Below are 26,464 nucleotides of genomic sequence, written 5' to 3' on the forward strand. Positions count from 1 at the left end.
TTGTATACAAGATAACTCAATGGTGCACCAGTAGTAGATATTAAAATGTATTTATTTTGAATTTCATTAAAAATTCTATTTTTTAGATGACTGGATCAAGAAGATGTGGTACATATATACCATGGAATATTACTCAGCATTTAGAAAAGATAAACACATGCAATTTGCAGCAACATAGATGGTGCTGGAAGGGATCATGCTCAGCGAAATAAGCCAGAAAGAAAAAGAAAAATACCGGATGGTCTCACTCATAGCAGGAATCTAGAAAACTTAAATAAGGGACCAGGAAAATGAATAACTCTAAGAAAGTGAAAATCAAAATCAACAAAAAACTATGAAACAGAGACACTTTTTGGGGGGTGGGGGGCAGGAGGGGAGGGACTGGGGTCAGAATGGGGGGGTTGAAATTGTATGGGGAATACAAAAATAAAATTTATTATTAATTAAAAAAAATATGTGAGTAAAAGAGATGTCTTGGACATTCTAGTCCCAACTGATTCCACACAGAGAAAGTGGAAACTCCAGACATAGGACCCCTGTCAAGCTGCCCCTGCCATCTCCACTCATTTGAGTCAGCCCAACTGAGGCTCTGGACTTTGAGAAGCAAAGACAAACCTTATGCTCTGAGGGCTGCCCAAACTTCTAAACCACGAAATGATGACCACAATAAAATGGTTGTTGTTTTATGTCAAAATAAATAAATAAAAAATTCTATTTTTATGCTTTTTAAAATATATATGAAAGCATACACGTATAAATGAAAATCAAACATATCTCGGGGTGTCCACACATTAACAAACAAGGTTATTTAAATAAAAAAGAGGTATAAGATCAAAATTTTGGAAACCAGGCCTCCCCTGGTGGCGCAGTGGTTGAGCGCTGGGCTGCAAAGCTGCCAGCAGCCTCTGCAGTGCCGGTTCGATCCCCGGCCGCCGGCAAGGGTCCCACATGGCCCGACAGACCTCTCCTGTCGTGCCCACTGCTCCCCTCAGCAGTGTATTTTGTCATTCTGCCTGTTCTGTTCCCCGCTCTGGCTCTGGTGAATTCTCTCACCCTCCCACGCTTCTGACTGTACCCAGTGCTTGTGTAAATAAATAAATCTTTAAAAAAAAAATTTGGAAACCATTACCTACTCTACATATGGGAATGGTGCCCTGGGCATTAAATATGGACCAAATAACTTTTCTTGATAAATGATAATTTTGATGTAAAATAACGTCTGAAATTATGCTTTTCAAAGAAATGTATCCATGGATACTTTCATGATACCAGGTGCTAAGCAAATCATAGAACACTTGTGACAAAGGTGATTTTCACTGGCATAGAATTTTATAACTAGAAAATGGTAAAGTAAGCAAAGTTATGTAACTGGGAGCACATTCCAGATCTTGTGAAACTTCTCCCATATCTAAAGTCCTCCTCACCAACACAAACACTTATTTTCTCACTTTTTGAAGAGTTCTTTTCTCCCTCAACTTTTGTCCACTTATTTCTGCCTATCTTTTGAAGGATGTAGTTTAAGGCTTTTGACTTCCCACCAAACCAATTAAAATGCAGTCTCCCAAATTTGGTTTTACAGTTAATTTGAAGTGTTTCTTAGTAAAGGGGAAAATACTTTGACTTACTAATAAAACTTGAGTATAACTATTCTATTAATACATTTCAAATTTTTAATAAAGTTTATTAACCTAGTGTTATATAAAGACACAAATCAGAAGTCAGAATGATGCTTATTAAATGTGCTTTTTTCTCATTTATAAATAATGAAATCTTAGAAATGCCAGTGTACTCTTTGAGTCTGTTTTCTTATTCATAAAAAAATGGAAGTTGGGTTACCTATCAGAATGGAGAAAAATATTTTTTTTGTATAGTTCAGACTTTCTAGGAGAATTTGGCTGTGTCCTGAATGAAATAAGAACTTGCTGATAATAAGGATACTGCTTCTACTCCTCTCTCAGGAGAGGAGAGTGGGAATGTGTATATAGCATCCGAGACACTTATTTTCAGGGCTTGCTTTCATTATGTGGAAGGTAACATCTGCTCCTCATCTTATTTCACTATGAGAGGGGGGGATATTTGAGGCAATAGAGGACCAATCTGGTTAGTGCTATAAGTAAAAGTAATCAGCCTTGATCCAGAAATTTCATGTTAACATTCAGATTAATATGAATAATATAAATAGCTGTCTTATCAATTACACAAAGTCAGATCAAATGAGATGGTGAATATGGAAAACCCTCAAAAAGAACTTACAGGGCCTCCCTGGTGGCACAAGGGGTTAAGCACCGCACTATGAAGCAATCCAAAGCCTCTGCAGCACGAGTTCAATCCCTGGCCCGCCAGGGAGCAACCCACATGGTGCAGCAGACCTCTCCTGTCTTGCCCACTGCTCCCCACAGCAGTGTATTTCAGTCAGTCTGCCTGTTCTGTTCCCCACTCTGTCTTTCACCCCCCCCCCAACATCTCTGGCCTGTGCCCCAGCTCTTGTATGCATAAATAAATAAATTTCTTTAAAAAAAGAAGAACTTACATATCCCAGCAGTTAATTTTCTCTAATTTTATTTTTCTGTTGTTCTTCAGGAAGTAGTGGGATGTTTGTCATAACTAAAAGATGCCCCACATTATAAATTTCATATTTGAAATTTACTTACGCATCCCTTGTTTCATAATTAGGCTCTTGGTGAGAATTTTGTAAGGCTGTTAAAAACTTCTTATTCATTATAACCTAGAGTTTATTTTTTTATCAAGATTACACTGGCCTACAATACTGTATACAATTTAGAGGTACAGGATCACACCTAACAGTCCTATGTTACCAAACATCACCAAAGCACCAATACTCTTCCACCTTAGTTCATTGTGCCCCCTTCACACTTTCTTCTCCCCTCCCTCTTCAGAAGCCTATATTCTACCATCAGATTTCTAGGGTTTGCTATTGGTTTTAACCTAAAGTTTAAATGAATATCACAACTACTAGGAACAATTATACCAAATACAGCCAGAATTCTTTATATTTTATGTTATTGTCAAGACTTTTGAAATAATGTTTGTCATCATAAAAGGGTAAAAAGTTTACATACAAATCACAGTACCAATTGTCAGTTAACATTGGAATCCTGGGATACTTCTTGCTGAGATATCATGTAGAAATAAGACTTGCGTATTAACCCACTATGAAATGTTTTCTTTAGAATAGGATGTGTTATTTTCGATCATATTTTTAGATCTCTACATCTTTCAATTTTATTTTTTTACTTGCCCTTTAAATTTGGACACAAAAATATTTATATAACTTAAAAAATCAATAGTCCAAAAATAATTCACCTCATAAATGACGCAGTAGTCAAGAAAATTCCTTAGTGTATCTTCCCTTCCAATAGAAACAATTTTAAAGTCAGAGGGCACTCCAAAGATAGAGCCCTCCTTGCAAGGTAATGACATATACATTTATTCAACATGGCAGCTTTCTCCAAACGTCAAAGTTTCAACCCCAAGGCATTTCTCTGGACACTCTGTAGAAAATACAGTTATTTAAATAAAACCTCCATTACCTTTGGCATTCTTCTTTCACAATTCCTTTAACAGATGACTTCCAATATCCTGATATCTGAGCCTATAGTGAAGGGAAGGCAGACCCTATACCATTTATTTATTGTATCTTTTCTGCCCATCTTTAATAATAATTTCTATCACTATATAGACAGTATAGTTCTCTAATATTTTAAAGAAAAAATACTAAGTAGTATACTAATTGGCAGATGCTCCTTAAGCAAATAAATGTGCATATAATTGTAATTTATATATACATAATGTATATATATCTATAGCATATACATATACTTATTGAGTGTTCTATATCAACTCTATACTAGCTTAATTTTTACAACAGTTTTATATTATAATGTTACTATGCATATTTCACATATAAGAATGCTAAGGCTCAAAGATGTTATTTGCCCAGAACTAGTTAAGTGGACTAGGTCTATCTGGCTCCAATGCCCAAGTTATGGAAAACTACAAAAAAATATATCTGAAGCTATGGAGAAGAATAATTTCAGTTATAGTAGTCAAGGGCATATTGCTTAAAATGATACATTGAGAAGGTTGACTAAGATATATATTTCATTATTCTGTCTATACTTAATTTATTTTTTATTGATGTAATATTTGATACTCTCATAAATTATTGTCATTATTCTTTCTTTAATTGAGAAAAAAATTTGAGTAGTAGGAAAAGGATCGATTTAGATCAGATAGAGCTGAGTCACAAACTTGTGTGACTTGAGGTGTATTTGACTCATCTAAGCAGAGTTAATATGCATATAGCTTCTAAAGGGCTTTGCACAAAATAGGTGCTCAAAATTCTTGAGCCATTCCTGGTAAAAATACATCTTTTCAAGATGTACTTTTTTTTTTTAAAGATTTATTTATTTATTTATACAAGCACTGGGTACAGTCAGAAGCGTGGGAGGGTGAGAGAATTCACCAGAGCCACAGCAGGGAGCAGAACAGACAGACTGACAAAATACACTGCTGAGGGGAGCAGCGGGCGCAGCAGGAGAGCTCTGCATGCCATGTGGGACCCTCGCTGGCCAGATGGGGATTGAATCGGTGCTGCAGAAGCTGCAGGCTTCGCAGCCCAGTGCTCAACCACTGTGCCACTGGGGAGGTCCTCAAGATGTACTTTACATCAAGATTTAAATACCAGACACCTCTAATTCTTGGACTATACTTTTGTCTTCCTCTGGTCAATAGAATATAACAGACACACCTTTAAGTCACTTTTGATCCTAGAACTCAAAAAGGCTTATATAATTCCACTCTCACTATTAGAATTCTCTAGTCCTATCTACTGGACAATGAGAAATACATAGCCTAACTACCCCCACTATATCTCCATTATCAGAACTAATGACCAACCAAACCCCTTTAAAAGGGGGCTGGCAGTTGATTGTACACATATGATTGAATCAGGAAGAATTCAGAATAAGTACTCAGCTAATTCCAGCCCATTCTACCAACATACAGTCATGAACTCAATTAATGTTCTTGAGTGAAGTCACTAAATTTTGGGGTGATTTCATTCAGTAAACAAATGATATACTATTTCTATCATTCTCTTTCTCAACTAAATCTAGTTTCGGTGCAGCAGTATGTCATCAGTTAGGGGACAGAGGATGCAAAAGAATTATGTTTCTGCTTCTCAAAGAGCTGACAGTCTTCTACATAACATGAAGATAACACATAGGGAGGAATTATATTCAGGGTACAAGATAGGATATTACTAAGTTCATATTATCAGTTCATATAAGGAGAATCATATGATATAATTCTCCATATATGAACTCCTCTGTGGCAAAACAGTAGACCATTAAAGAAGCAAACTCATCTTCCAGGCTACTAGATTCCCAATTAAAGGATAACCTGTATATTGTTGTCATCGTTATCCTGTGTTTCCATGGCAGTAGTTGAAAGAGCTAGATACATGGCAGTTGATCTGAGAAAGAACTGATGAGAGTGAATGAAATCCTTCATGGTTCCCAAAAGGAAGGTCCTCATTGGAATAGATTTAGACTGATTTACTGAAAGTAGTATATAAGCCACACAGATGAGCTGGCAAAAAGGAAAACAGAGGGTTAGGAAACCACTTCCATCAGTGAGACATCTATGGCTGTATATACTTTTTAGCCATACATGTGCTAAAAAGATGTTGTCAGTGCTCACTAATGTGCAAGCACTGATGTCTGCGCACACACTGGATGGGCAGATGTAATGAAAAATATAAATTTTAGAGTCAGTCAGATTACTTTAAAATTTAAAGTCCCCTATTGCCTCATTGTATGATTTGGGAGGTGCTAATTTAGCTACCTACATTTCAACATCTTTTTCTGTAAAAAGAGCACAATGATGGTACCTACCTTATAGATGTGTTATAAGGATAAAGAAAGGTACACACTCAACACCACCACCACCACCACCACTGCCACCACTGTCATAGCCTATTAATAAGTGGCATATTGTAGATGCTCACTAAACAAAATAAGTAATTCGTGTGCTTGCTAATATTAGCGTAGAATTATCTAAAATATTTAAAGAAGACAACAGAAGAGGGAAGACCCATATACAGGGTTTTGCACAACTTACCCCTAAAGAAATGAGTTAAAAATGGTCTTTCCAGTCACTGAAAAAATACAAGGTGTATTTAAGTATTTGTGTTTAAGGATTTGCCATGTTTAAAATGTTTCATCTCCTTTCTGTTGTTGCCTTTCCTTGTCTAACCTGAGGATGACTCATCTTGCTCTCTCGAGTGATTTCTATCTTTCGAGAGTCCTAGTTTGACTGTCTGAAATGGAAAGCATATAAGAATGGAAAAAAAATCCACTGTGACCAATTGTGAATTTAGTATGTGGGCTATGGAAGGGCTTCTCAAACATACTGAAAATTTTTCAAATGATTCCCCATTATGTAAACAGTAAGTGGTGCTAACTAATGGGCTCATCTCTGACTTACAATTCTCTAGGCAGCACTACCCCATTCCCAGTTTCTGTTCTCTATGAATTACGGGCTAGGAGCAGGATAATGAGTCCCTTGCCTCATACACTCTATCTCTTTTACAAAGAAAACAATGAGAGGCTGCTAAATTTTGATTATATTCTCTTTAATGGATTTGTCCATTTCTTTCTATTCTATTTTGCTTTCTTGTTTTCTGAAAATTATTTTCCTTTTTAAAGAAGCTTATCTCTGGCCACATTTTTTATTCAAACTCTAGTCACAGTTCTTTAACTAGAGTCTTTCTGCCTTCAATAGCAGACGAGACAGGATTTATAGCTCATCTACTCAACTGAACACAATAGTATTTTATTGGTTGGCGACTCTTAAATGGAATAAGAAATTTCAGAAACATTGATTGACAGAACTCACTTATTTATGCTTCACTTCTCAATACTTGGCAGACTTCTCTCTGCAATTTGTGTTGCTACTCCCTGACCTTCCTCCATTACATAGCTCCTCAGCCAATTGCATATAGAGGCACTTTTAAGGAACTCAGATAAAGGGTTAATTCATGAGTTTCATTACATTTCACATTCTTTCTTGTGCCTCTCTTGCACATTCTTGGTCTGTATCCTGGGAAATATAGTGGTAAGAATGGAAATGATTCACTCTAAAAATCCTGACAGGATTGATCTGAAATTATGTTTATGTTCCTGAATGACATATACTGATGAAGTCAGGATGTCTCAGAGATCTTCATATTCTATCTCTGTCTGCTTCACTCTTTTCCCATCTTTTACCCTGGCCCAAATTCTCCTCAATGCATATAATTGTCTTTCAATCCTTGTATCCCTCCTCCTCAGAGGCTGTTGCACTGTTAGTAGCAGGGACAGAAGGCAGACACAGAGGAAAAGAATGAAAACATGCAATACTGACTATAGCCTAAGAAAAATATACCTTTGGTGAGTAGCCATTATTTTCTATTATCTATAGTTTTTTTTTTCCTTTGCTAAGGAGCATCAAGTAGTGTCTATATGAAAAATTAAAGCATGAACAGAAAAATTGTTAATTAGACAGACTTTTAGGTTGTACAAGGTTTGTAACCATCAAAATAACAGCATCTCTGGAGGACATAATATTACTGAGAACATTATGTGCATTTTCTCCTTTATTCTTCAAGCAAATTGATGAGGAAAGTGTTATCATCCTATTTTATGGATAAAGAAACCGAGATTAAGAATGCTTATATAAATTGCCTAAGATAAAACATAATAGATAGCATAACTGTAATTTAAGCCAATTTCTATTTGACTCCAGAGTAACAGGTCACAAAGACTATAAACTGTGACCTAACTATCTGTACTTAAAATTCATGTACTTAGTTTTGAGCTCTGTAATACACTAGACAGTATGCTAGGCAACTTACTATGTATTAACCCTGCTAAGATTAGTATCATTAACCCCATTTTATATATAAAGTAATATAGGAAAGGTAATGAAGAAAGTCAGTAGCAAAGCTGGAGTTTAAATCTAGATTTTCTTTTCTTTGTATACAATGCCACTGAATGGTTTAAATACTAGTATTCCAGTACATAGGATTTCCCATACTGCCTAGTAACAGTATTTATAGTGCTAAGGTATCTGTAGAATCTCTGTATTAGCATTCTCGAGAGAAACAGAACCAATTAAAAATCATATCTATAATGAGATTTCTTATAAGGAAGGAGTTCACATAATTATGTATGCTGAGAAGTACCAAGATTGGCAGGCAGCAAGCTGCAGACCCAGGAAAGCCAGTAGTGTAGTTCTAGTTTGAGTAGACAGGCATGAGAAAGAGAAGAGCCAATATATACGTTCCAAGTTCCAGTTTTTTATTTTGCTATAATTATTTATTTTTAACTGAGGTAACATTTGTTTTTTTTTAACTGTGTACTAAATGTTCCTTATTTTTTATTTTATATATTTTACATCATTTTTCATTTTTGTACAATGCATGCATTTTCATCTTGGTTATAGTCGCCATACAATTCCCACCCCCCACCCCCTTGTTTTGATCTACTCCCTTTTCCCCCCATGGTTCCCTGTTGATTTTGATTTTTACTTTATTATAATTAGTCTTTTTCCTGGTCCCTTATTTAGGTTTTCTAAATTCCTGCTATGAGTGAGACCATCCAGCATTTTTCTTTTTCTTTCTGGCTTATTTCACTGAGCATGATTGAAGTAACATTTAGATACCTCCGTCAGGTGTTGTCACCATAGTAAACCCATAGCCAAATCACCCATAGTCCATTGTACTTCCTCCCCTTTTTCGTCTTACCTCCCTCCCGCCCCATCCCCCTTTGGTGCTTCAGTTCTGTGATCACCTATCAAGCAGTAAGATTTTAAGCTTGTCTTTATCTGACTCTTAGTTACCTTATATTCAACATATTAGTGGCACCATATGGCATTTATCTTTCTTCTGACTTATTTCACTTAGCATTTTCCCTTCCAGCTCCATCCATGTTCCCACAAATGGCATGAGATAATCTTTCTTTATCTCTGAGTAATATGCCACTGTGTATATATACCACATCTTGATCCATTCATCTGTTCGGGAGCACTTAGGTTGTTTCCAAAATTTAGCTATAGAATATAGCAGTGCAATAGACATGGGAATGCAAGTTTCCTTTTGAATTGCTGTTTTTCAGTTTTGGGGGGGGGTAGATACCAAGGAGTGGAATTACTAGGTTAGATAGCAGATCAATTTTGAATTTTTTGAGACACGTCCAATTTTTTGAGACATCTGCTTTCCATAAGGGCTGGATCTATTTGCATTCCCACCAGCAATGTAGTTGAGTTTCCTTTTCTCCACACCCTCACCAGCACTTGCGGTTTTGGTCTTTTAAATATGGACTATGGGCCTCCCCGGTGGCGCAGCGGTTGAGCGCTGGGGTGCAAAGCTGCCTGCAGCCTCCGCAGCACCGGTTTGATCCCCAGCCGCCCGCGAGTTTCCCACATGGCGTGCAGATTTCTCCGCTCTGACTTTGGTTAATTCTCTCACCCTCCCGCGCTTCTGACTGTAACCAGTGCTTATATAAATAAATAAATAAATCTTTCTAAAAAATTAAATAAATAAATAAATAAATGTGGACTATTCTCACAGACATGAGGTGGTATCTCCTTGTGATCTTCATTTGCATTTATCTAATAAATTATGGTGAACAATTTTTTTATGTGTCTGTAGTCTGCATGTCTTCTTTGGAGAAGTCTCTGTTTAGTTCTTCTGTCCATTATTTCATTGGGTTATTTGATTTATTTTTATAGAGTTTTATGAGTTCTTTGTGTACCTTTGATATCAGCCTTTTGTCAGATGTATGGTGTGCTAATATTTTCTCCCATTAGTTAGAGTGTCTTGTCATTTTAGTTATGGATTCTTTCACTATGCAAAAGCTTTTAGTTTGATGTAGTCCCAGTTGTCTATGTTCTCTTTTGTTTTCCTTGCTATTGGGGATGAACCCCTAAAGCCATCACTAAGTCTTCTGTCATGAAATATTTTCCCTATGTATCTTATGGTCTCAGGTTTTACGTCTAAATCTTTTTATCCAGTTTAGATTGACTTTTGTGTATGGTGTGAGACAGTGGTCAAGTTTCACTCTTTTGCAGCTTTCCCAATACCATTTATTCAAGAAGCTAGACTTGTTCTTGCTGCCTTTGCAGTAAAATAACTGTCCATATAGCTATGGGTTTATTTATGTGCTTTCAATTTTGTTCCATTAGTCTCTGGGTGTGCTTTTGTTCCAGAACGAGGCTGTTTTAATTATTACGGTTTTATAATATAATATGAGGTCTGGGTGCATAATAACTCCATTATCTTTCTTTTTTGGTCAGGATTGATTCTGCTACTTAGGATCTTTTGTAGTTCCATATTTAGTAGTGTTTGCTCTAGTTCTTTGATATTTTTATTGGGATTGCTTTGAATCTGTAGATTGCTTTAGGTAGGATTACCATTTTGGCAATGTTAATTTTTCCAATCCACAGGAAGGGAATACTTTTTCATTTATGTGTGTCTTCCATTTATTTTAACATGCCTTATATTTGTCTTTGTATAGATTTTTTACTCCCTTTGCTAGGTTTAACTCCATTTTTTTTTTTGGTATGATGTAAATGGGATTACTTTCTTTTCTTTTTTTAATTTTATTTATTTATTTATTTTTAAAGATTTATTTATTTATGCAAGCACTGGGTACAGTCAGAAGTGCGGAAGGGTGAGAGAATTCACCAGAGCCAGAGCAGGGAGCAGAGCAGGCAGAAGGACCAAAGTACACTGCTGAGGGGCGCAGCGGGCGGCAGGAGAGGTCTGCGCGCCATGTGGGACCCTCCTCCAGTGGCCCGGGAGCAGCCGGGGATCAAAATGGCGCTGCAGATGCTGCGGGCAGCTTCCTAACCCAGCGCTCAACCGCTGCGCCACCGGGGAGGCCCTGGGATTGCTTTCTTAATTTCTTCCTCTTCTATGTCATTGTTTGTATATAGGAAGGCAATTGATTTTTATATATTGATTTTATATCTTGCCACTTTGCTAAACTGATTAATTGTATTGATTAGTTTTTCTGTGGAGTCAGGATGGTTTTCTGTGTGTATCTTCATGTCATCTGCAAATAATGATAGCTTTACATTGTCATTCCTAATTCAGATTCCTTTTATATCTTTCTTTTATCAAATTGTTCTAGCTGGAACTTTCTATCTATGTTGAATGGTAGTGGCAAGAATGGAGATCCTTATCTTGTACCAGAAGATAGTGCAAAAGCTTTCAGTATTTCACCATTGAGAATGATATTATTTGTTGATTTGTTTGAAATGACTTTCATTATGTGAAAAGTATGTTCCATTTATTCCCACTTTTTCAAGAGTTTTCCTCATAAGTGGATGTTGGTTCTTATCAAATGTTTTCTCAGTATCTATTGATATGATCATATGGTTTTTATCTTTCTTTTTATTGATGTGGTGAATTATGTTGCCTGATTTTATTTATTTATTTATGAGATTTATTTATTTATACAAGAATTGAGGTACTGGTTAGAGGCACAGGAGGGTGAGAGAATTCACCAGAGAAAGTAGGGAGCAGAACAGGCAAATGACCGAAGACACTGCTGAGGAGAGCAGTGGGCGAGGCAGGAGAGGTCTGCCATGCCATGTGGGTTTCTCCCTGGCCATCCAGAAATCGAACCCACACTGCAGAGGCTGTGGACAGCTTCACAGAGCAGTGCTCCACCCACTGCACCACCGGGAGGCCGATGTTGCTTGATTTTAGATGCTGAACCACCCTTCTGTCCCTGGTATGAATTCCACTTTGACATGGTGTATGATCCTTTTAATACATTGTTGGATTCAGTTTACTAAGATCTATTGAGGATTTTTGCATGTGTGTTCATTAGGAAACTAAATCTGTAGTTTTCCTGCTTGGCGTTGGTGTTCAAGTAGTATTGGCCACATAAAATGTTCTTGGGCGTGTTCTTTATTTTTCCATTTTTAGCAGCGTTAGAGCAATATAGGCTTTAGTTTATATTTGAAGGTTTAGTTGAATTCACTTATAAAGTCCTCTGGCTTTATGGGAGTTTGGATTGCTTTCTTAATTTCCTGACTTATGATTGGCTTATTCAGGGGGTCTATTGCTTTCCTATTTACTCATAGATGTTTGTATAATTCTAAGAATTTGTCCATCTCTTCCAGTTCATTGAATTTGTTAGATATCTAATGAAAGAATGTAAAAACACTAATTCAAAGGAATATATGTGCACTCCTTTGTTTGTTGCTACATTGTTTACAATAGTCAAGCTATGGAAATAACCTAAATGTCCCAAAACAGAAGATTAATTCAGGAGGATGTGATATATATACACTATAGAATATTAGTCCTCTATCAAAAAAATAAACTTTTTAAAATAAATTATTTTATTTCATATAATTCTTACATCATTTTTTATTTTTGCATAATGTATGCATTTTCATTTTGGTTATATTCCCCATACAATTCCCACTCTGTTTTTCTGACCCTAATCCCTCTTCTCCTCCCTCCACCCCCACTGTAGTGTGTCTCTGGTCTATAGTTGCTTGTTGATTTTGATTTTTACTTTATTGCAATTAGTCTTTTTTCTGGTCTCTTATTTAGGTTTTCTAAATTCCTGCTATGAGTGAGACCATCTGGTATTTTTATTTTTCTTTCTGGCTTATTTCACTGTGCATGATCTCTTCCAGCTCCATCCATGTTGCTGCAAATTGCATGAGTTTATCTTTTTTGATTGCTGAGTCATATTCCATTGTGTACATGTACCACATCTTCTTGATCCAGTCATTTATTTTTGGGCATTTGGGTTGTTTCCATAGCTTAGCTATTGTAAATAGTGTTGCTATAAACATAGGGGTGCAGGTGCCCTTTTGAATTAATGTTTCTGTGTCCTTTGGGTAAATACCTAGGAGTGGAGTTGCTGGATCATATGGAAGCTCCATCTTTAGTAGGTTAAGAAATCACACAGCTTTCCATAGTGGTTAGACAAGTTTGCACTCCCACCAGCAGTGCAGGAGAATTCCTAAAAAAGATAAACTTTGGCCATTTACAATAACATGGATGGAACTGGAAGGGTTTATGCAAAGCAAAATAAGTTAGAAGGAGAAAAGTTGGTACTGCAAAAAATATTAAATAATTCAAAAAATAATAAATAAATGAATGAATTCTGAAAACCCTGGGCAAAATCATGGAAAATCATGTCTACATATATATTGTAATCAATTTTAAAGAAATAAGTGATAAAGAAAGTGATTTATTACTAATAAGGGAACAGTAACTGAAAGGACTTGAATAAGGTATCAGAAATCAGAAGCTACAAGACAGTGTGATGTCTTTAAATTGCTTTTAAAGAACAGAAAATTGTCATTCGTGAATTCAAGAGCTAGTTTTTCTTAAATGAAATACAAAATATACAATTTAAAAAATATATAATAGCATTTGTTCCTCAGATACTTGTTTTAAGGAAATGATATAGATTTTGAGCATGGAAGGAAATGATGCAAGAAGTATACTAAAAATTTCCAGAGTAAAGAAGAGCAGCAATAATGGTAAATAGACTCCCTCTCTCTTAATTTGGTTAATACATGCATGATTGTTAAAAGAAAAAAAATATATAGATATATTGAGAGTAAAAATGTACATAAATACAAAAATAATATGTATGATATGTATAACATGATAGGGGTATAGAGACATTTTTAAGGCTTCTAAATTTTTATTGTCTTAAAATATTAATGATAAAATTATAAAAAGTAGTTATTCATATTTTTATCTCCAGAACAATAAACAAAAAAATGACTGATTAAAAAAAAGACAATAACAAGTAGTGACAAGGATATGAAGATATGGAAATGCTGGCATGGGGTGGTGTGGTATGTAAATTGGTATAAACATTATGCAAAACAGTGTGGCTGTTCATCAAAATATTAAAAGTATTATTATAGATTAATTAACAATCTAAAGGATATGAAAATAAGATATCAAATAGATATATGTATTCCCATTTTTTAAGAGGCATGTTTTATTTATTTATTTGTTTGTTTGTTTATTTATACAAGCACTGGGTACAGTCAGAAGCGCAGGAGGGTGAGAGAATTCACCAGAGCCAGAGCGGGGAGCAGAGCAGCTAGAAGGACCGAGGTACACTGCTGAGGGGAGCAGCGGGCGGCAGGAGAGGTCTGCGCGTCATGTGGGACCCTCTTCTGGTGGCCGGGGAGCAGCCGGGGATCGAACCGGCACCGCAGAGGCCGCAGGCAGCTTCGCAACCCAGCGCTCAACTGCTGCGCCACTGGGGAGGCCCTGTATTCCCATTTTTATTGCAGCATTATTCACAATATGGAAGATATGGAAACAACCTAAGAATGCATGAAAGAGTGAAAAGATAAAGACGGTGTTTACACACACAACGATAATAAAGTATTATTCGTTTATGAGAATGAAGGAAATCCTGCCATTTGTAACAGTAAGGAGGACCTTGAGGGCATTATGTTAACTGAAATAAGTCAGACTAAGAAAGAAAACAATGCATGTTATCGCTTTTATATGGAATATAAAAAAGTCAAAGACTTGAAAACAGAGTAAAATGGTGATTACCAAGATTTGGGGTGTAAGGGGAGGTGGGGGATACATTGGTCAAAGAGTGCAAACTTCCTATTTAAATAAGTTCTGGACCTCTAATATGTAGCATTGTGAATATGGTTAATAATACTGAAAAGTTTTGTTAGTTTTGAAAGTTGCTAGGAGACTAGATCTTAAATGTTCTTACCACAAAAATGAAATGATAATTATGTGAAATAATGACAGTATTACCTAACACTTTGATGATAATCATATGGCAATATATGTGCATCAAATCAATGGGTTGAGCACCTTAAATATATACAATGTTTTTTGGTTGATTTTTTTGTCTTTTTGCTTTGTTTTGTAGATAGCAATCCCAACATGTGATAATGCCACGACTATATTCATTGTTTTTTTTTATGATCTCACTTGTTTGCATTAATTTTTTGTGACTTTTTTTTATTGATGTAACATTACTTTACAATCCTATGCATGATTTAAAGGTACAGGTTTGCACCTCTCTAGATGTATGCTACCACATCATGCCCACCACAGAAGCACCCATAAACCTCCTTCACAGACCACTGGACATCCCCTTTGCTTTCCACTTTCATACAAACCCTCCGGTAACCTCAAATATACATTCACATTTATAAGGTTTGACTTCATTTACTTTTGTCTGTTCCTTTGTTTTGTTTCTGTATATTCCACATATGACTCAAATAATCAAATATCTGTCTTTTTTTCCTTTTGACTATATAATTTATTATAATCCCCTCCATTTCTATTCATGGTGTTACAAATGAAAAGATTGCATGTTTTTCTTTAATAGTCAAATAGTACCCTATTGTGTTTATATACCATATTGTCTTAAGCTGTGCATCTGTCTTTGGGCACATAAATTGACAAATGAAATAGAATTGATAGCCAAGAATTAATACCACACTTAACATGAACAGTTAATTTGCAACAAAGAATTCATGAGTGTAAAATGGAGAAAGGAAAATTATCTTTAACAAAAGGTATGAAAACTGGATAGCCACAAGCGAAAATTTAAACTAGATTACTATCTCATACCAAACCCAAAAATTAATTCAAAATAAATTAAAGACTTGGATATAAGACCTGATATCATTAAATACATGGCAGAAAATATTTCAAAACATTAGTTTCAGGAATGTCTTTGAGAACTCAGCTCCAAAAGCAAGGGAAACAAAATAAAAGAATAAATAAAATGGGCTACATCAAAGTAACAGTTTATGCACAGTGAAAGAAACTATCAATCAAACAATAAAACACTGTACTGACTGGAAGAATATATTTGCACATCATACATCTAACCAGTGCCTAAAATCTGAAGCATACAAAGAACTCACATAACTCAACATAAAGAGAACTAACCAAATAAAAAAAAAAAAAAAAAAAAAAAAACAGATCTAAATAGACACTTCTCCAAATAAGATATACAAATGGCCAACAGGCATATGAAAAAAATGTACATAACTTATCATCAGGGAAATACAAATAAAACTTGTGCAATGCTATTTGTCAATTATATCTCCATAAAGCTGTAAAAGAAACCTAACCAGAGAAAGACTAAAATGTGGTGCATACATACAATGGATTATTATAGCTTTAAAAATGAAGGAAATCCTGTCATATGCTACAACGTAGATGAACCTTTGGGACATTATGCTAGAGGAAATGTCAGCCACATAAAAGAGAAGTACTGTATGATTCCATTTACATAATATATCTAGAGTAATCAAATTAATATAAACACAAAGTAGAGTGGTAGTTCTAGGGGCTACAGGAGGGAATGGAGATCTGCTATTTAATGAGTATGAAGTTTCCATTTTGCAAGATGAAAAAGCTATGGAAATAAGTGCATAATAATGTGAATGTACTTAACACTCTAAACTGTATATTTAAAAATGGTTAAGATGGTAAATTTTATGTTATGTTCATTTTACAACAATTAAAAATAGAAATAAGCTTGTAGTACTAAAAGGAGCAATAAGCAAATTCATAATTATAATTGGGGATTCAGCACTTCAATTATTGAAAGCACAATTATTAAATAAGTAAAAATAAACATTTTAACTAATATAATCCACCAACTAGATGTAATTGGCATTATAAAACATGCTATACCAAAATAGCAGAATACACAATTTTTTTTTCCCAAGGCACATGAAAATATACACTGACTTAGACCATATTTTAGGACCATAAATCTTAAGTGTATAAGAAATGAAGTCATATTAAATAGGTTTCATAATTAATAGAAAACTAGAAGTAAATAACTACCAAATAATTAGATGGTACCTAAATATTTTGAAGTAAATTAAATTACATCAAAAGGAAATTTGAAGGGAAACTAGAAAATATTTTGAACTGGATGAAATGAAAATAAGATGTATCAAAATGTGTGAGATAAATTTCAAGCAGTACTTTGTGGAATGTATTTTGTTAAGTTATATTAAACTAGACAAAAGGTCTCAAATCAATATTCTAAGTTGCCACATTAAGAAACTAGAAAAAGAAGCCGAATAAAACAATAGCATGCAGAATGAAGTAAATAATAATGAAAATAGTAGTAACAATGTAATTAAATGAAAACAGGAAAAATAATAGCAAAAAGTTAATGAACATAAAAACTGATCATTTAAAAAATCAGTAATACTATTCAATAAAGATTCAAGCCATAGTTGCCAATGGAGGGAAAGAAAAGCCCACCAACAGCAGGAATGAAGGAGAGAAGATCACTAAATACAGATATCAAAGAAATTCTATGTAAATAAAGCCTATGACCCTATGACGTTGGCAACATAGATCAAATAGGAATATTCTTTGAAAGGTGTAAAATACGAAAACTCAACAGTGACAGACAATATTAAAAGAACAAAATAAAATGAATTTGTAGTTAAAAACTTTGCAAAATGAAAATCCAGGCCAATGTATTTTTATTAAGGAATTTACCAAATATTTGAAGAAAAAGAATACACATTAAAAAAAAAATCCTTGCAGTAAATAGAAAAGATGGTAACATCTGCCTGGTTATACTATGGAGACATTAGCCCAACGTTAAAATTAGCTAAAAAATATTACTTGAAAAGAAAATTAAAAATATGTCCCTAATGAAAGCAGACACAAATATCATCAATAAATAATTAGCAAATTGAATTTAGTAATACATAAAAGAGATAATGTATCACAAACAAATGACATTGAGCCCAGGAATCAAGTTTGGTTCAATATTTGGTAATTAATCAATAAATCCAGCAAGCTCACAATCTAAAGGAGAAAACCAGTAATCATCCTATCAATAGACAAGTCAATACCCATTTAGGCTTTTCTGCTAAAATCAGAAATGAGTAAGGCTTTCTGATTTCTCAATTATTGAACATTATACTGGAGACATGAGTTTGTGGAATAAATGAAGAAAAAAATAGGGAACATATATTGGAGAGGAGAGTAATTTTACTCATTAGATGGTAGTATTATCTACCTAGAAATTCACAGTGAGGGCCTCGCCTGGTGGTGCAGGTAGTTGAGCGCCAAGCTGTGAAACTGTCAGAAGCTTCTGGAGTGCTGGTTCGATCCTGGCCAGCCAACGAGGGTCCCACATGGCACAACAGACCTCTCCTGTCATGCCCGCTGCTCCCCTCAGCAGTGTATTTTGTCAGTCTGCCTGTTCTGTTCCCCACTCTGTCTCTTGTGAATCCTCTCACCCTCCTGCACATCTGGCCTGCCCCCCGGTTCTTGTATAAATAAATAAATCTTTAAAAAAGAAATAAATAAATCTTTAAAAAAAGAAAAAGAAAATCACAGTGAACTACAAAAATCTGAGGTTACATGAACAATTTCAATATAGAAAATCAATTATATTTCTATATACTAGTATTGGACAACTGGAACTTGAAGTTTAATTAAAAGTACCACTTAAAATAGCACTGAAATGTAAACATTCATGCATAAATCTAACAAAATATAAGCAGTGTCTGTATGCTAATAACTACAAAACACTGATGAAAGAATTTCTTTTAATCAAAATAAATGAGAGGTTTACCATGTTCTTGGACAGGAACACAATATTGTCAACATATCAATTCTACAAAAATAGATATCTAGAACCTCAAAAGATGTACATGTATGAAAACATGATTTTATGTAGAGATGGTGGTGCTAACAATGGGCAATAAATGATGCTATGAAAATGGATATGAATATAAACATGTCTCTTTACTTATTACTATATAGAAAAAATAGCGCAAAAGCCAAAAGTATAAATATTTCTTAAACTCTATTATGTATCAAAATCATGTAGCAGGTTTGGTAAACAAAAACAAAACTTCAAGCCTCTTGTACAGAAATTCTGAACAAGTAGATATGGGGTGAGACTCAACAATTTTCATTTTTAACAGGCTCCCAGGTGACCACAATGATGCTGATCTAGGTATAGCATTTTAACAACCATTGCTATAAAAATTTTAGGAATAAAAGTAGGAGATTACATTTATAACACTGGGGTAGAGGACTTGTCTTCTTAGCTAGAACCCAAGTATGAAACCATAAAGATTGAAAAGTACAACAATGTGAAAACATAAAAATAAATTTGTGCATCAAAGATACAATAGAGCTAAAGCACAAGCAATAATCTATGAAAATATTTGCATCAGATATAATTGTCAACTCATTGTTATTCAAAACATGGACTAAATTCTAACATCACTAATAAAAAAATCTACCAACTTACTAGAAAACTACAATGAAAATGTGACTAGACATTTCACAGAAAAGAGAACATAATTGACCTATGAGTATAAAAAATGTGCTCAATTCAATAATACCCACAGCAGTGCAAATTAATCATGGTTAAATTAAATTTATATTCACCAAATTGGCAAAAATTAAAAAGTATGACAGTACCAAGTATTGGCAAGGATATGAAGCAATGGAAATTTTCATACCCTATTGTTGAAGAATAAATTTCCACTGAATCTCCCATAAAAGTTTGAATCAACAATACTCCTTGTGAGTCAACAACACTCCTAGACATTTCTTTCAAGATGTACTACTAAGTGACACATACAAGAAAGCTCACAGTAACAATGCTAATAACAGCAAAACCTGAATATAACCAAGTAGTCCATCAGTATTTGACAGGAAAAAGAAATTCTGTCATACTCACACAATGGGTTACCATATAGCAATGGCATATTAATGGACCACAGACACAGACATGAATCTCCAAGATACAATTTTGAGCAAAAGAAACAAGTAACAGAAAGGTATATATAGCATCATAATATTTATTTAAACTTTCTAAAATTCAAAACCAAACAAAATAAAACAATATATTGATTGCAAATATAAGTATCTAACTATTAAATAAAACCAAGAAATTCATTAACACAAAATTAAGGATTGTGGTTACCCTTACAGTGGAGAAAATGTGATGGGATTTAGAATAAATATAAAGGGATACTAAATTACTGGTATTCTGTTTCTTAAACCGAAAGCAAGAAACTCAAGTGTGTTTTTAATATTATTCTTTAAGCTATATCATGCATTTGATGTAAAATTTTTGTGTACATGACATATTTCACAGTAAAAAATTCCAATGGCATTCTCCTTTTGCCTTCTAATTCAAATTTAAATGTTCTGTCACGCTTTCTGGGCCCCAAATAATCTCTACCATTAGCATGAGCTCTACCTTTCATGTACTTTCTTAAGCTATTTCCCTTATCCTGAGTGTTCTCCCAACTCGTTTATGCCTATCTAAACTATACTCATTCTTAAACTCTGACTATGTGCCCTATTGCCTTCAGAAGTTCTGTAGGAACTCAATCCTATGTTTACTTCATCCTTTTCTGCACCCCTTTAGATTTTTTAAATAGTAGCTCTGTACAACACAATGTATCACTTTATTGAACTCTGATTATTTAAGTTTTAACATTAATCAATGGTATGCTTCTTTTGCAACTTGTCAGGACCTAACACAGTTCATACCAAGCATATTCAATAAGCACTTGCTAAATACCAAATTTAGTTAAAAATCTATATTACATAGAATTTATTGAAAGGTATGCAGATTTAATCATAACAGTCTCTCCATTTGACTCAGCATCATAGGCAAATAACATTACTTAAATCGCCTCACAATAATTTAATTGAAATCAATTAAATAAAGGCCTCCCTGGTGGGACAAGGGGTTAAGATGCAACCTAGGAAGCTATCCACAGCCACTGCAGAACCAGTTCAATCCCCTACCAGGGAGCCACCACCCACATGGCGCAGCAGACCTCTCCTGACATGCCCGCTGTTCCCCTCAGCAGTGTATTTCAGTCAGTCTGCCTGTTCTACTCCCCACTCTGTCTTGGTAATTGCTCTCACCACTCACACCTCTGGCCTGTACCCCAGTATTGCATGCATAAATAAATAAATATTTTTTAAAAAATCAATTTAATATATTATCAATATATTTAAAAAATCAATTAAACATATTATTGAATTAGAAACACTGAATAAGTAGGCTCCAAATTTGTGCATCAAAGCAGAGTGTCTGGTTAGGATAAATTAAAAAAAATAGCTGGCATCTTACCTCATACATATGTTCAAACTTGTTTACAAATCTATCTGTAAATCCCACCCCCTCCCTTAAACTACAATATTACTCAGAGACATGCATAAGCTGATTTAGTATTGTTAGTGTTATCACTCAGAACCCTATTTAAATGAGGTTGGTAGGCTAGTCTACTCACATATACTTAATCCAACAAACTATGGAGCCTATAATGGCTAACATTCTCCCATTGTTTCCTTTCCTTGCAGAACTGAGGTGCATGTTTTCTGAGGTCACATGAATTATTGGGAATAAGATTGTATAGATCAGAATGGGACATGCTCCTGTCTCTTGCCATGAGCCAGGGAGGCACCCTGTCTCTTCCTTCCTTCAGTTGGTTTGTTTGCAAATAAACCTGTCTGTAAATTTAATAGGTAATTGCATTTTGGTAGGTTGATGGTATCATAAAATGATAGTATTTATATGGAAGCATTGCTGCACTAGCTGTTTTGTTTATAGTTGTAAAACTATGAATTGAAGTAAAATTATTTCATAGTCAAAGTAAAACATGTCTTTTGTCTTTCCTAAAATTCTTCATCCAGCCCAATTGTAAACTTCTGTAATGAGCTCTCATACAGTAGCACCTATTCTCTTGAAGTCTTTCTGAAACCTGTGCAGTTCAATCTCTTTGAATTTGGATATAAAAATTCTGGTTTGTTAGGAACTAGAACATTTCTATTGTTGCTCCCAGGCTTGCTGTCTGTAGGAGATCTCTCAGTAGATGTAAAGAAAACCGATCAAATATTTGGCTTATAAACAATATTTGGAAACACCACATGACACTATATCAGTAGGCTTGTGTTTGTGATGAAAAGAAATGAAAGAGAATTTCAGACAAACTTCCCTTTATCAAGATTCCAACATTTTATTTTGTGAGTCTGCAGCTTTTCCAACTGTTTTATCTTCATTATATCAGCATTGCTTTCTCACTGACGGATTCATAAACCAGATAATTTATTTTTTAATTTTACTTTTATATTTCCCATACAATTGCAACCCCCTTATTTTGACCCCTCTCCTTCTTCCCCCACCTCCAATAGAGTATCTCTGGTTCATAGTTGTTCGTTGATTTTGATTTTTTTCTTTCTTATAGTTATTCTTTTTCCTGGTCCCTTATTTAGGTTTTCTAGATTCCTGCTATGAGTGAGACCATCCAGTATTTTTCTTTTTCTTTCTGGCTTATTTCGCTGAGCATGATCCCTTCCAGCACCACCCATGTTGCTGCAAATTGCATGTGTTTATCTTTTTTGAATGCTGAGTAATATTCCATGGTGTATATGCACCACTACTTCTTGATCCAGTCATCTATTTTTGGGCATTTGAGTTGTTTCCAAAGCTTAGCTATTGTAAATAGTGCTGCTATAAGCATAGGGGTGCAGGTGCTCTTTGGAATTGATGTTTCTGTGTCCTTTGGATAAATACCTAGGAGTGGAATTGCTGGATCATATGGAAGCTCTATGTTTAGTAGGTCCAGAAATCTCCACACAGCTCTCCATAGTGGTTGGACCAGTTTGCACTCCCACCAGCAGTGCAGGAGAGTTCCTTTTTCTCCACATCCTTGCCAACATTTGTTGTTGCTAGTTTTTTTTAATATGTGCCATTCAAAGTTTATTCAATAAATGGTGCTGGGAAAACTGGGTCGCTACATGCAAAAGAATGAAACTTGACTACTACTGCACACCATGCACAAAAACCAACTCAAAATGGATTAAAGAAAGACCTGAAACCATAAAATATATAGAAGGAAATATAGGCGAAACACTACATGACATGCACCTCAATGACATCTTTACAGACACGTCACCCAAAGCAGTGATAGTGAAGGCAAAGATAAACAGCTGGGACTACATCAAATTAAAGAGCTTCTGCACAGCAAAAGAAACAATAACCAAAACAAAGAGAAACCCCACCGACTGGGAGAACATTTTTGCACACAACACTAATGATAAAGGACTGATCACAAAAATCTACAAAGAGCTGATGAGACTCAACAAAAACAAAGAAAATAATCCAGTCAAAAAATGGGCAGAAGAGCTAAAAAGAAACTTCTCCAAAGAGGAAATACAAATGGCCAACAGGCATATGAAAAAAATGTTCAACATCACTTGTAATCAGGGAAATGCAATAATTTCTTTTAATTAACAATAGACGTGAAAGCCAAGTCCACCAACAAAAATAATAATCCACATTAGGATGCCAAATATGAATCTGTTATAGGACAGGAAGAGGGGCAGCCCAAACCCCGCAAACCTGCCTATTCTAAAGGGTTTCTGCCATCTGCCGCATCAACCAAAACATAGGAGACTTTAATGGGAAGGAACTTTAATAAAACTAGGAAACAATACAGGTAAGCAAAGAGTCTAGTTTCTAAATGAAGCACCCAAAGTTACCCGTCCCCTCATGGGTAAAACTCCATCCATATGGGATCGTCCCAGAACAAGGCCCCAAAGCCTGCCACAAGTCTAAAGCATCTTCCAGTGGGGACCCACAGAAATGGGTCAGAAACAACCAGACAAGCCCAGAAGGAAAAGAGCAAAATCAACATCAAGATAAAAGCTGCCATTGTCACCTCCCCATGGGTCTCACCCACATCTGTGTCACCCAGTCCACGACCAAAAAGACAAGCTGTTTCTTCACGTGTCTCTAGGCTCCATGCGCCTCCTCCAGGTCTCCTGGCTCCATCCTGCTTCTTCCTTCCTCAGTCTCTTCTGCAGCTTCTCCTCTTCCTGCTCAGCTCCACCCTCCCTTGGGTGGGGCAGGGAACCTCCCCCTTTCCTGGGGACCACCCTGTTACAAAACTGCTGGTTTTTAACTTAAGTTCAATGAAAGACTATCTAAAGGGGGCCTCCCCTGTGGTACAGCAGTTGAGCACTGGGTTGCGAAGCTGCCCGCAGCCTCCATAATGCGGGTTCAATCCCCGGCTGCTGGGTGAGGGTCCCACATGGCGCACAGACCTCTCCCGCCGCCCGCTGCTCCCCTCAGCAGTGTACTTCGGTCCTTCTGCCTGCTCTGCTCCCTGCTCTGGCTCTGGTGAATTCTCTCACCCTCCCGCGCTTCTGACTGTACCCAGTGCTTGCATAAAAACTAAATAAATAAATCTTTAAAAAAAGGAAAAAGACTATCTAATGGGTAAATCTTGAAATTGACCAAAAAAAAAAAGAGAGGTACTAACTTTTGGGGTAAGTTGATTATAGTAATTTCCATTCTTCCAGCATGTTTAAAAATGAATGATTATTGGGCCTCCCCAATCAGTCTGCCTGTTCTGTTCCGGGCTCTGGCTCTGGTGAATTCTCTCACCCTCCCGTGCTTCTGACTGTACCCAGTGCTTGCATAAATAAATCAATAAATCAATCAATAAATAAATAAATCTTAAAAAAAAAGAATGTACTATTGGTGTCACATCCCTATCCTTATATAGGAAAGGAATTTTTAATATATTAAATGAAAATTCTTATTTTTAAATTAAATTTTAATATTGCTTCCATGCAAATACAATGCCCACAATTCAGAAATTTATGCCCATGTTTTGTCTTATTTTATATTGTGAATGATAATATTTGGCAGCATATTTCCTGATTATATTTAGTTCATTCTTAATGCTCTTAGTAACACAGGAAGGATTTACAGATGGGAAATAATAATACAAAGGAAAAGCACATTTTGGGTAGTGTCAGTATATTTGAACATTAAATAAACACCATACATTCTGAAGTGAATTACTTAAGGTATGGGACTTTTTAGAAAAAGAAAAGGTTTAAGCTCCAAAAGGAAGCTCTTTACAGGACTCTCCTCACATATTGCATGATATATTTCTAGGAAATAAAATATTTACTAATCAGAAAAGTGAGTCAATTGAGGTATTTCGTGTGCTATGATCTGAATTTTTTTTCCCTTTGGCTTTTCAGCAGTGTCAGCACAACATTTGTGCAAATTTAGATTTTATGAAATTGTGTGCTTCCAATTTTCTCTCACTTTGAACCTTTCCCACTATTCCTTAAACTCTAGAACAATAGCTCCTTCCTACCTCGCAGCAATAAAGTGAAAGAGACAATGCAATTAGGAAATGTTCTGTATAACAATGGGCCATTTAAAAAATGTCCATGGAGATGTTTAGGATAAGATGAAAAGCTATTGTACTTGGCACTTCATTTCTTTGAGATCTTGAAACTCTTTGCATATTTGGCCTGAAAGAGTGCAGTGGAAGTGGAAGGTGGAAAGTGAGACAAGTTTGATACTTGGATATAATACAAGGGTAAGGGTAAAAATTTACTGCTGGTTTTATCAAAATATTTTCATAATATAAAAAAAATGCCCTCTCAGGAAGCATTGGCAGATGGGAGTAAAGTAAAACAATCTACCATACCTGAGAATCCTGCACAGTGCCAGCTGGACACATTTAGAGGCTGTGAGGAAATGTCAATCATTATTAAAGGAAGTCCTCTGGGACCAAGAAGCAGTAGATTGGTTTGCAAATGCCTCCACTGAAGGGGCTCTGGTAATGCACTGCAATCTCAACCTGTGACCGTCATTCATTAACTTCGGTGCTAGTGGATCATTTTGTGTAATACAGCTCCAACTAATACTGATGATCCATTGATTGTATTTCATGAACCTACTCAATTCATTTGAAAATACAAGGGGTGGATGTTTGCTCGAGGCATTATATAATACTTCTCTCCTGAGGATTGATATGTTAGTATTTGTAATGCACACTGAAGATGAAAATTGCTATATAAATAATAGCAATTACCCTGTGGTACATACAGCAGCAGCTACCCCATTAGGAAAGGAAAAAAAAAAAAAAAAAGGACAGCAATACAAGAACATGATACAAAGTCAGATGCAGATTTCCACTCTGAGCCTTGCCCTCCACCTTACCATACTATGAGGTGTGAAAGTTGCCTATAAATGTGCTAAAGGTTAGTAAATAATATCTGAAGGGAGGAAGACTTCATGATTGGCAAAAAGACAGCATGTCTCTGCAGGCCTACTATGCTAGCAGGGTTGCATGCAGTCTGACATTGCAATCTTAGCCTGTCAGTCAGAAGATTGGCATAGCGATGCTTTGCTCAGATGCTGCTGTTAGCCTGAGCTGTGATGAGTGGAAAACCCTTGCCTTGGTGACTCCCTCCCTCAGGTCTCGTTCATGAACTCTGTTGCCACTAGGTTAGGTTACAAATGACACAATCTCAGATTTAAGTGGTAGTCCACATGCAATCAAAGCCCAAATTGAATAAGAAATC

The sequence above is a fragment of the Talpa europaea genome (genome assembly GCF_964194135.1).
Source record: "Talpa europaea genome assembly, chromosome: X".
Classification (NCBI taxonomy): Eukaryota; Metazoa; Chordata; class Mammalia; order Eulipotyphla; family Talpidae; genus Talpa; species Talpa europaea.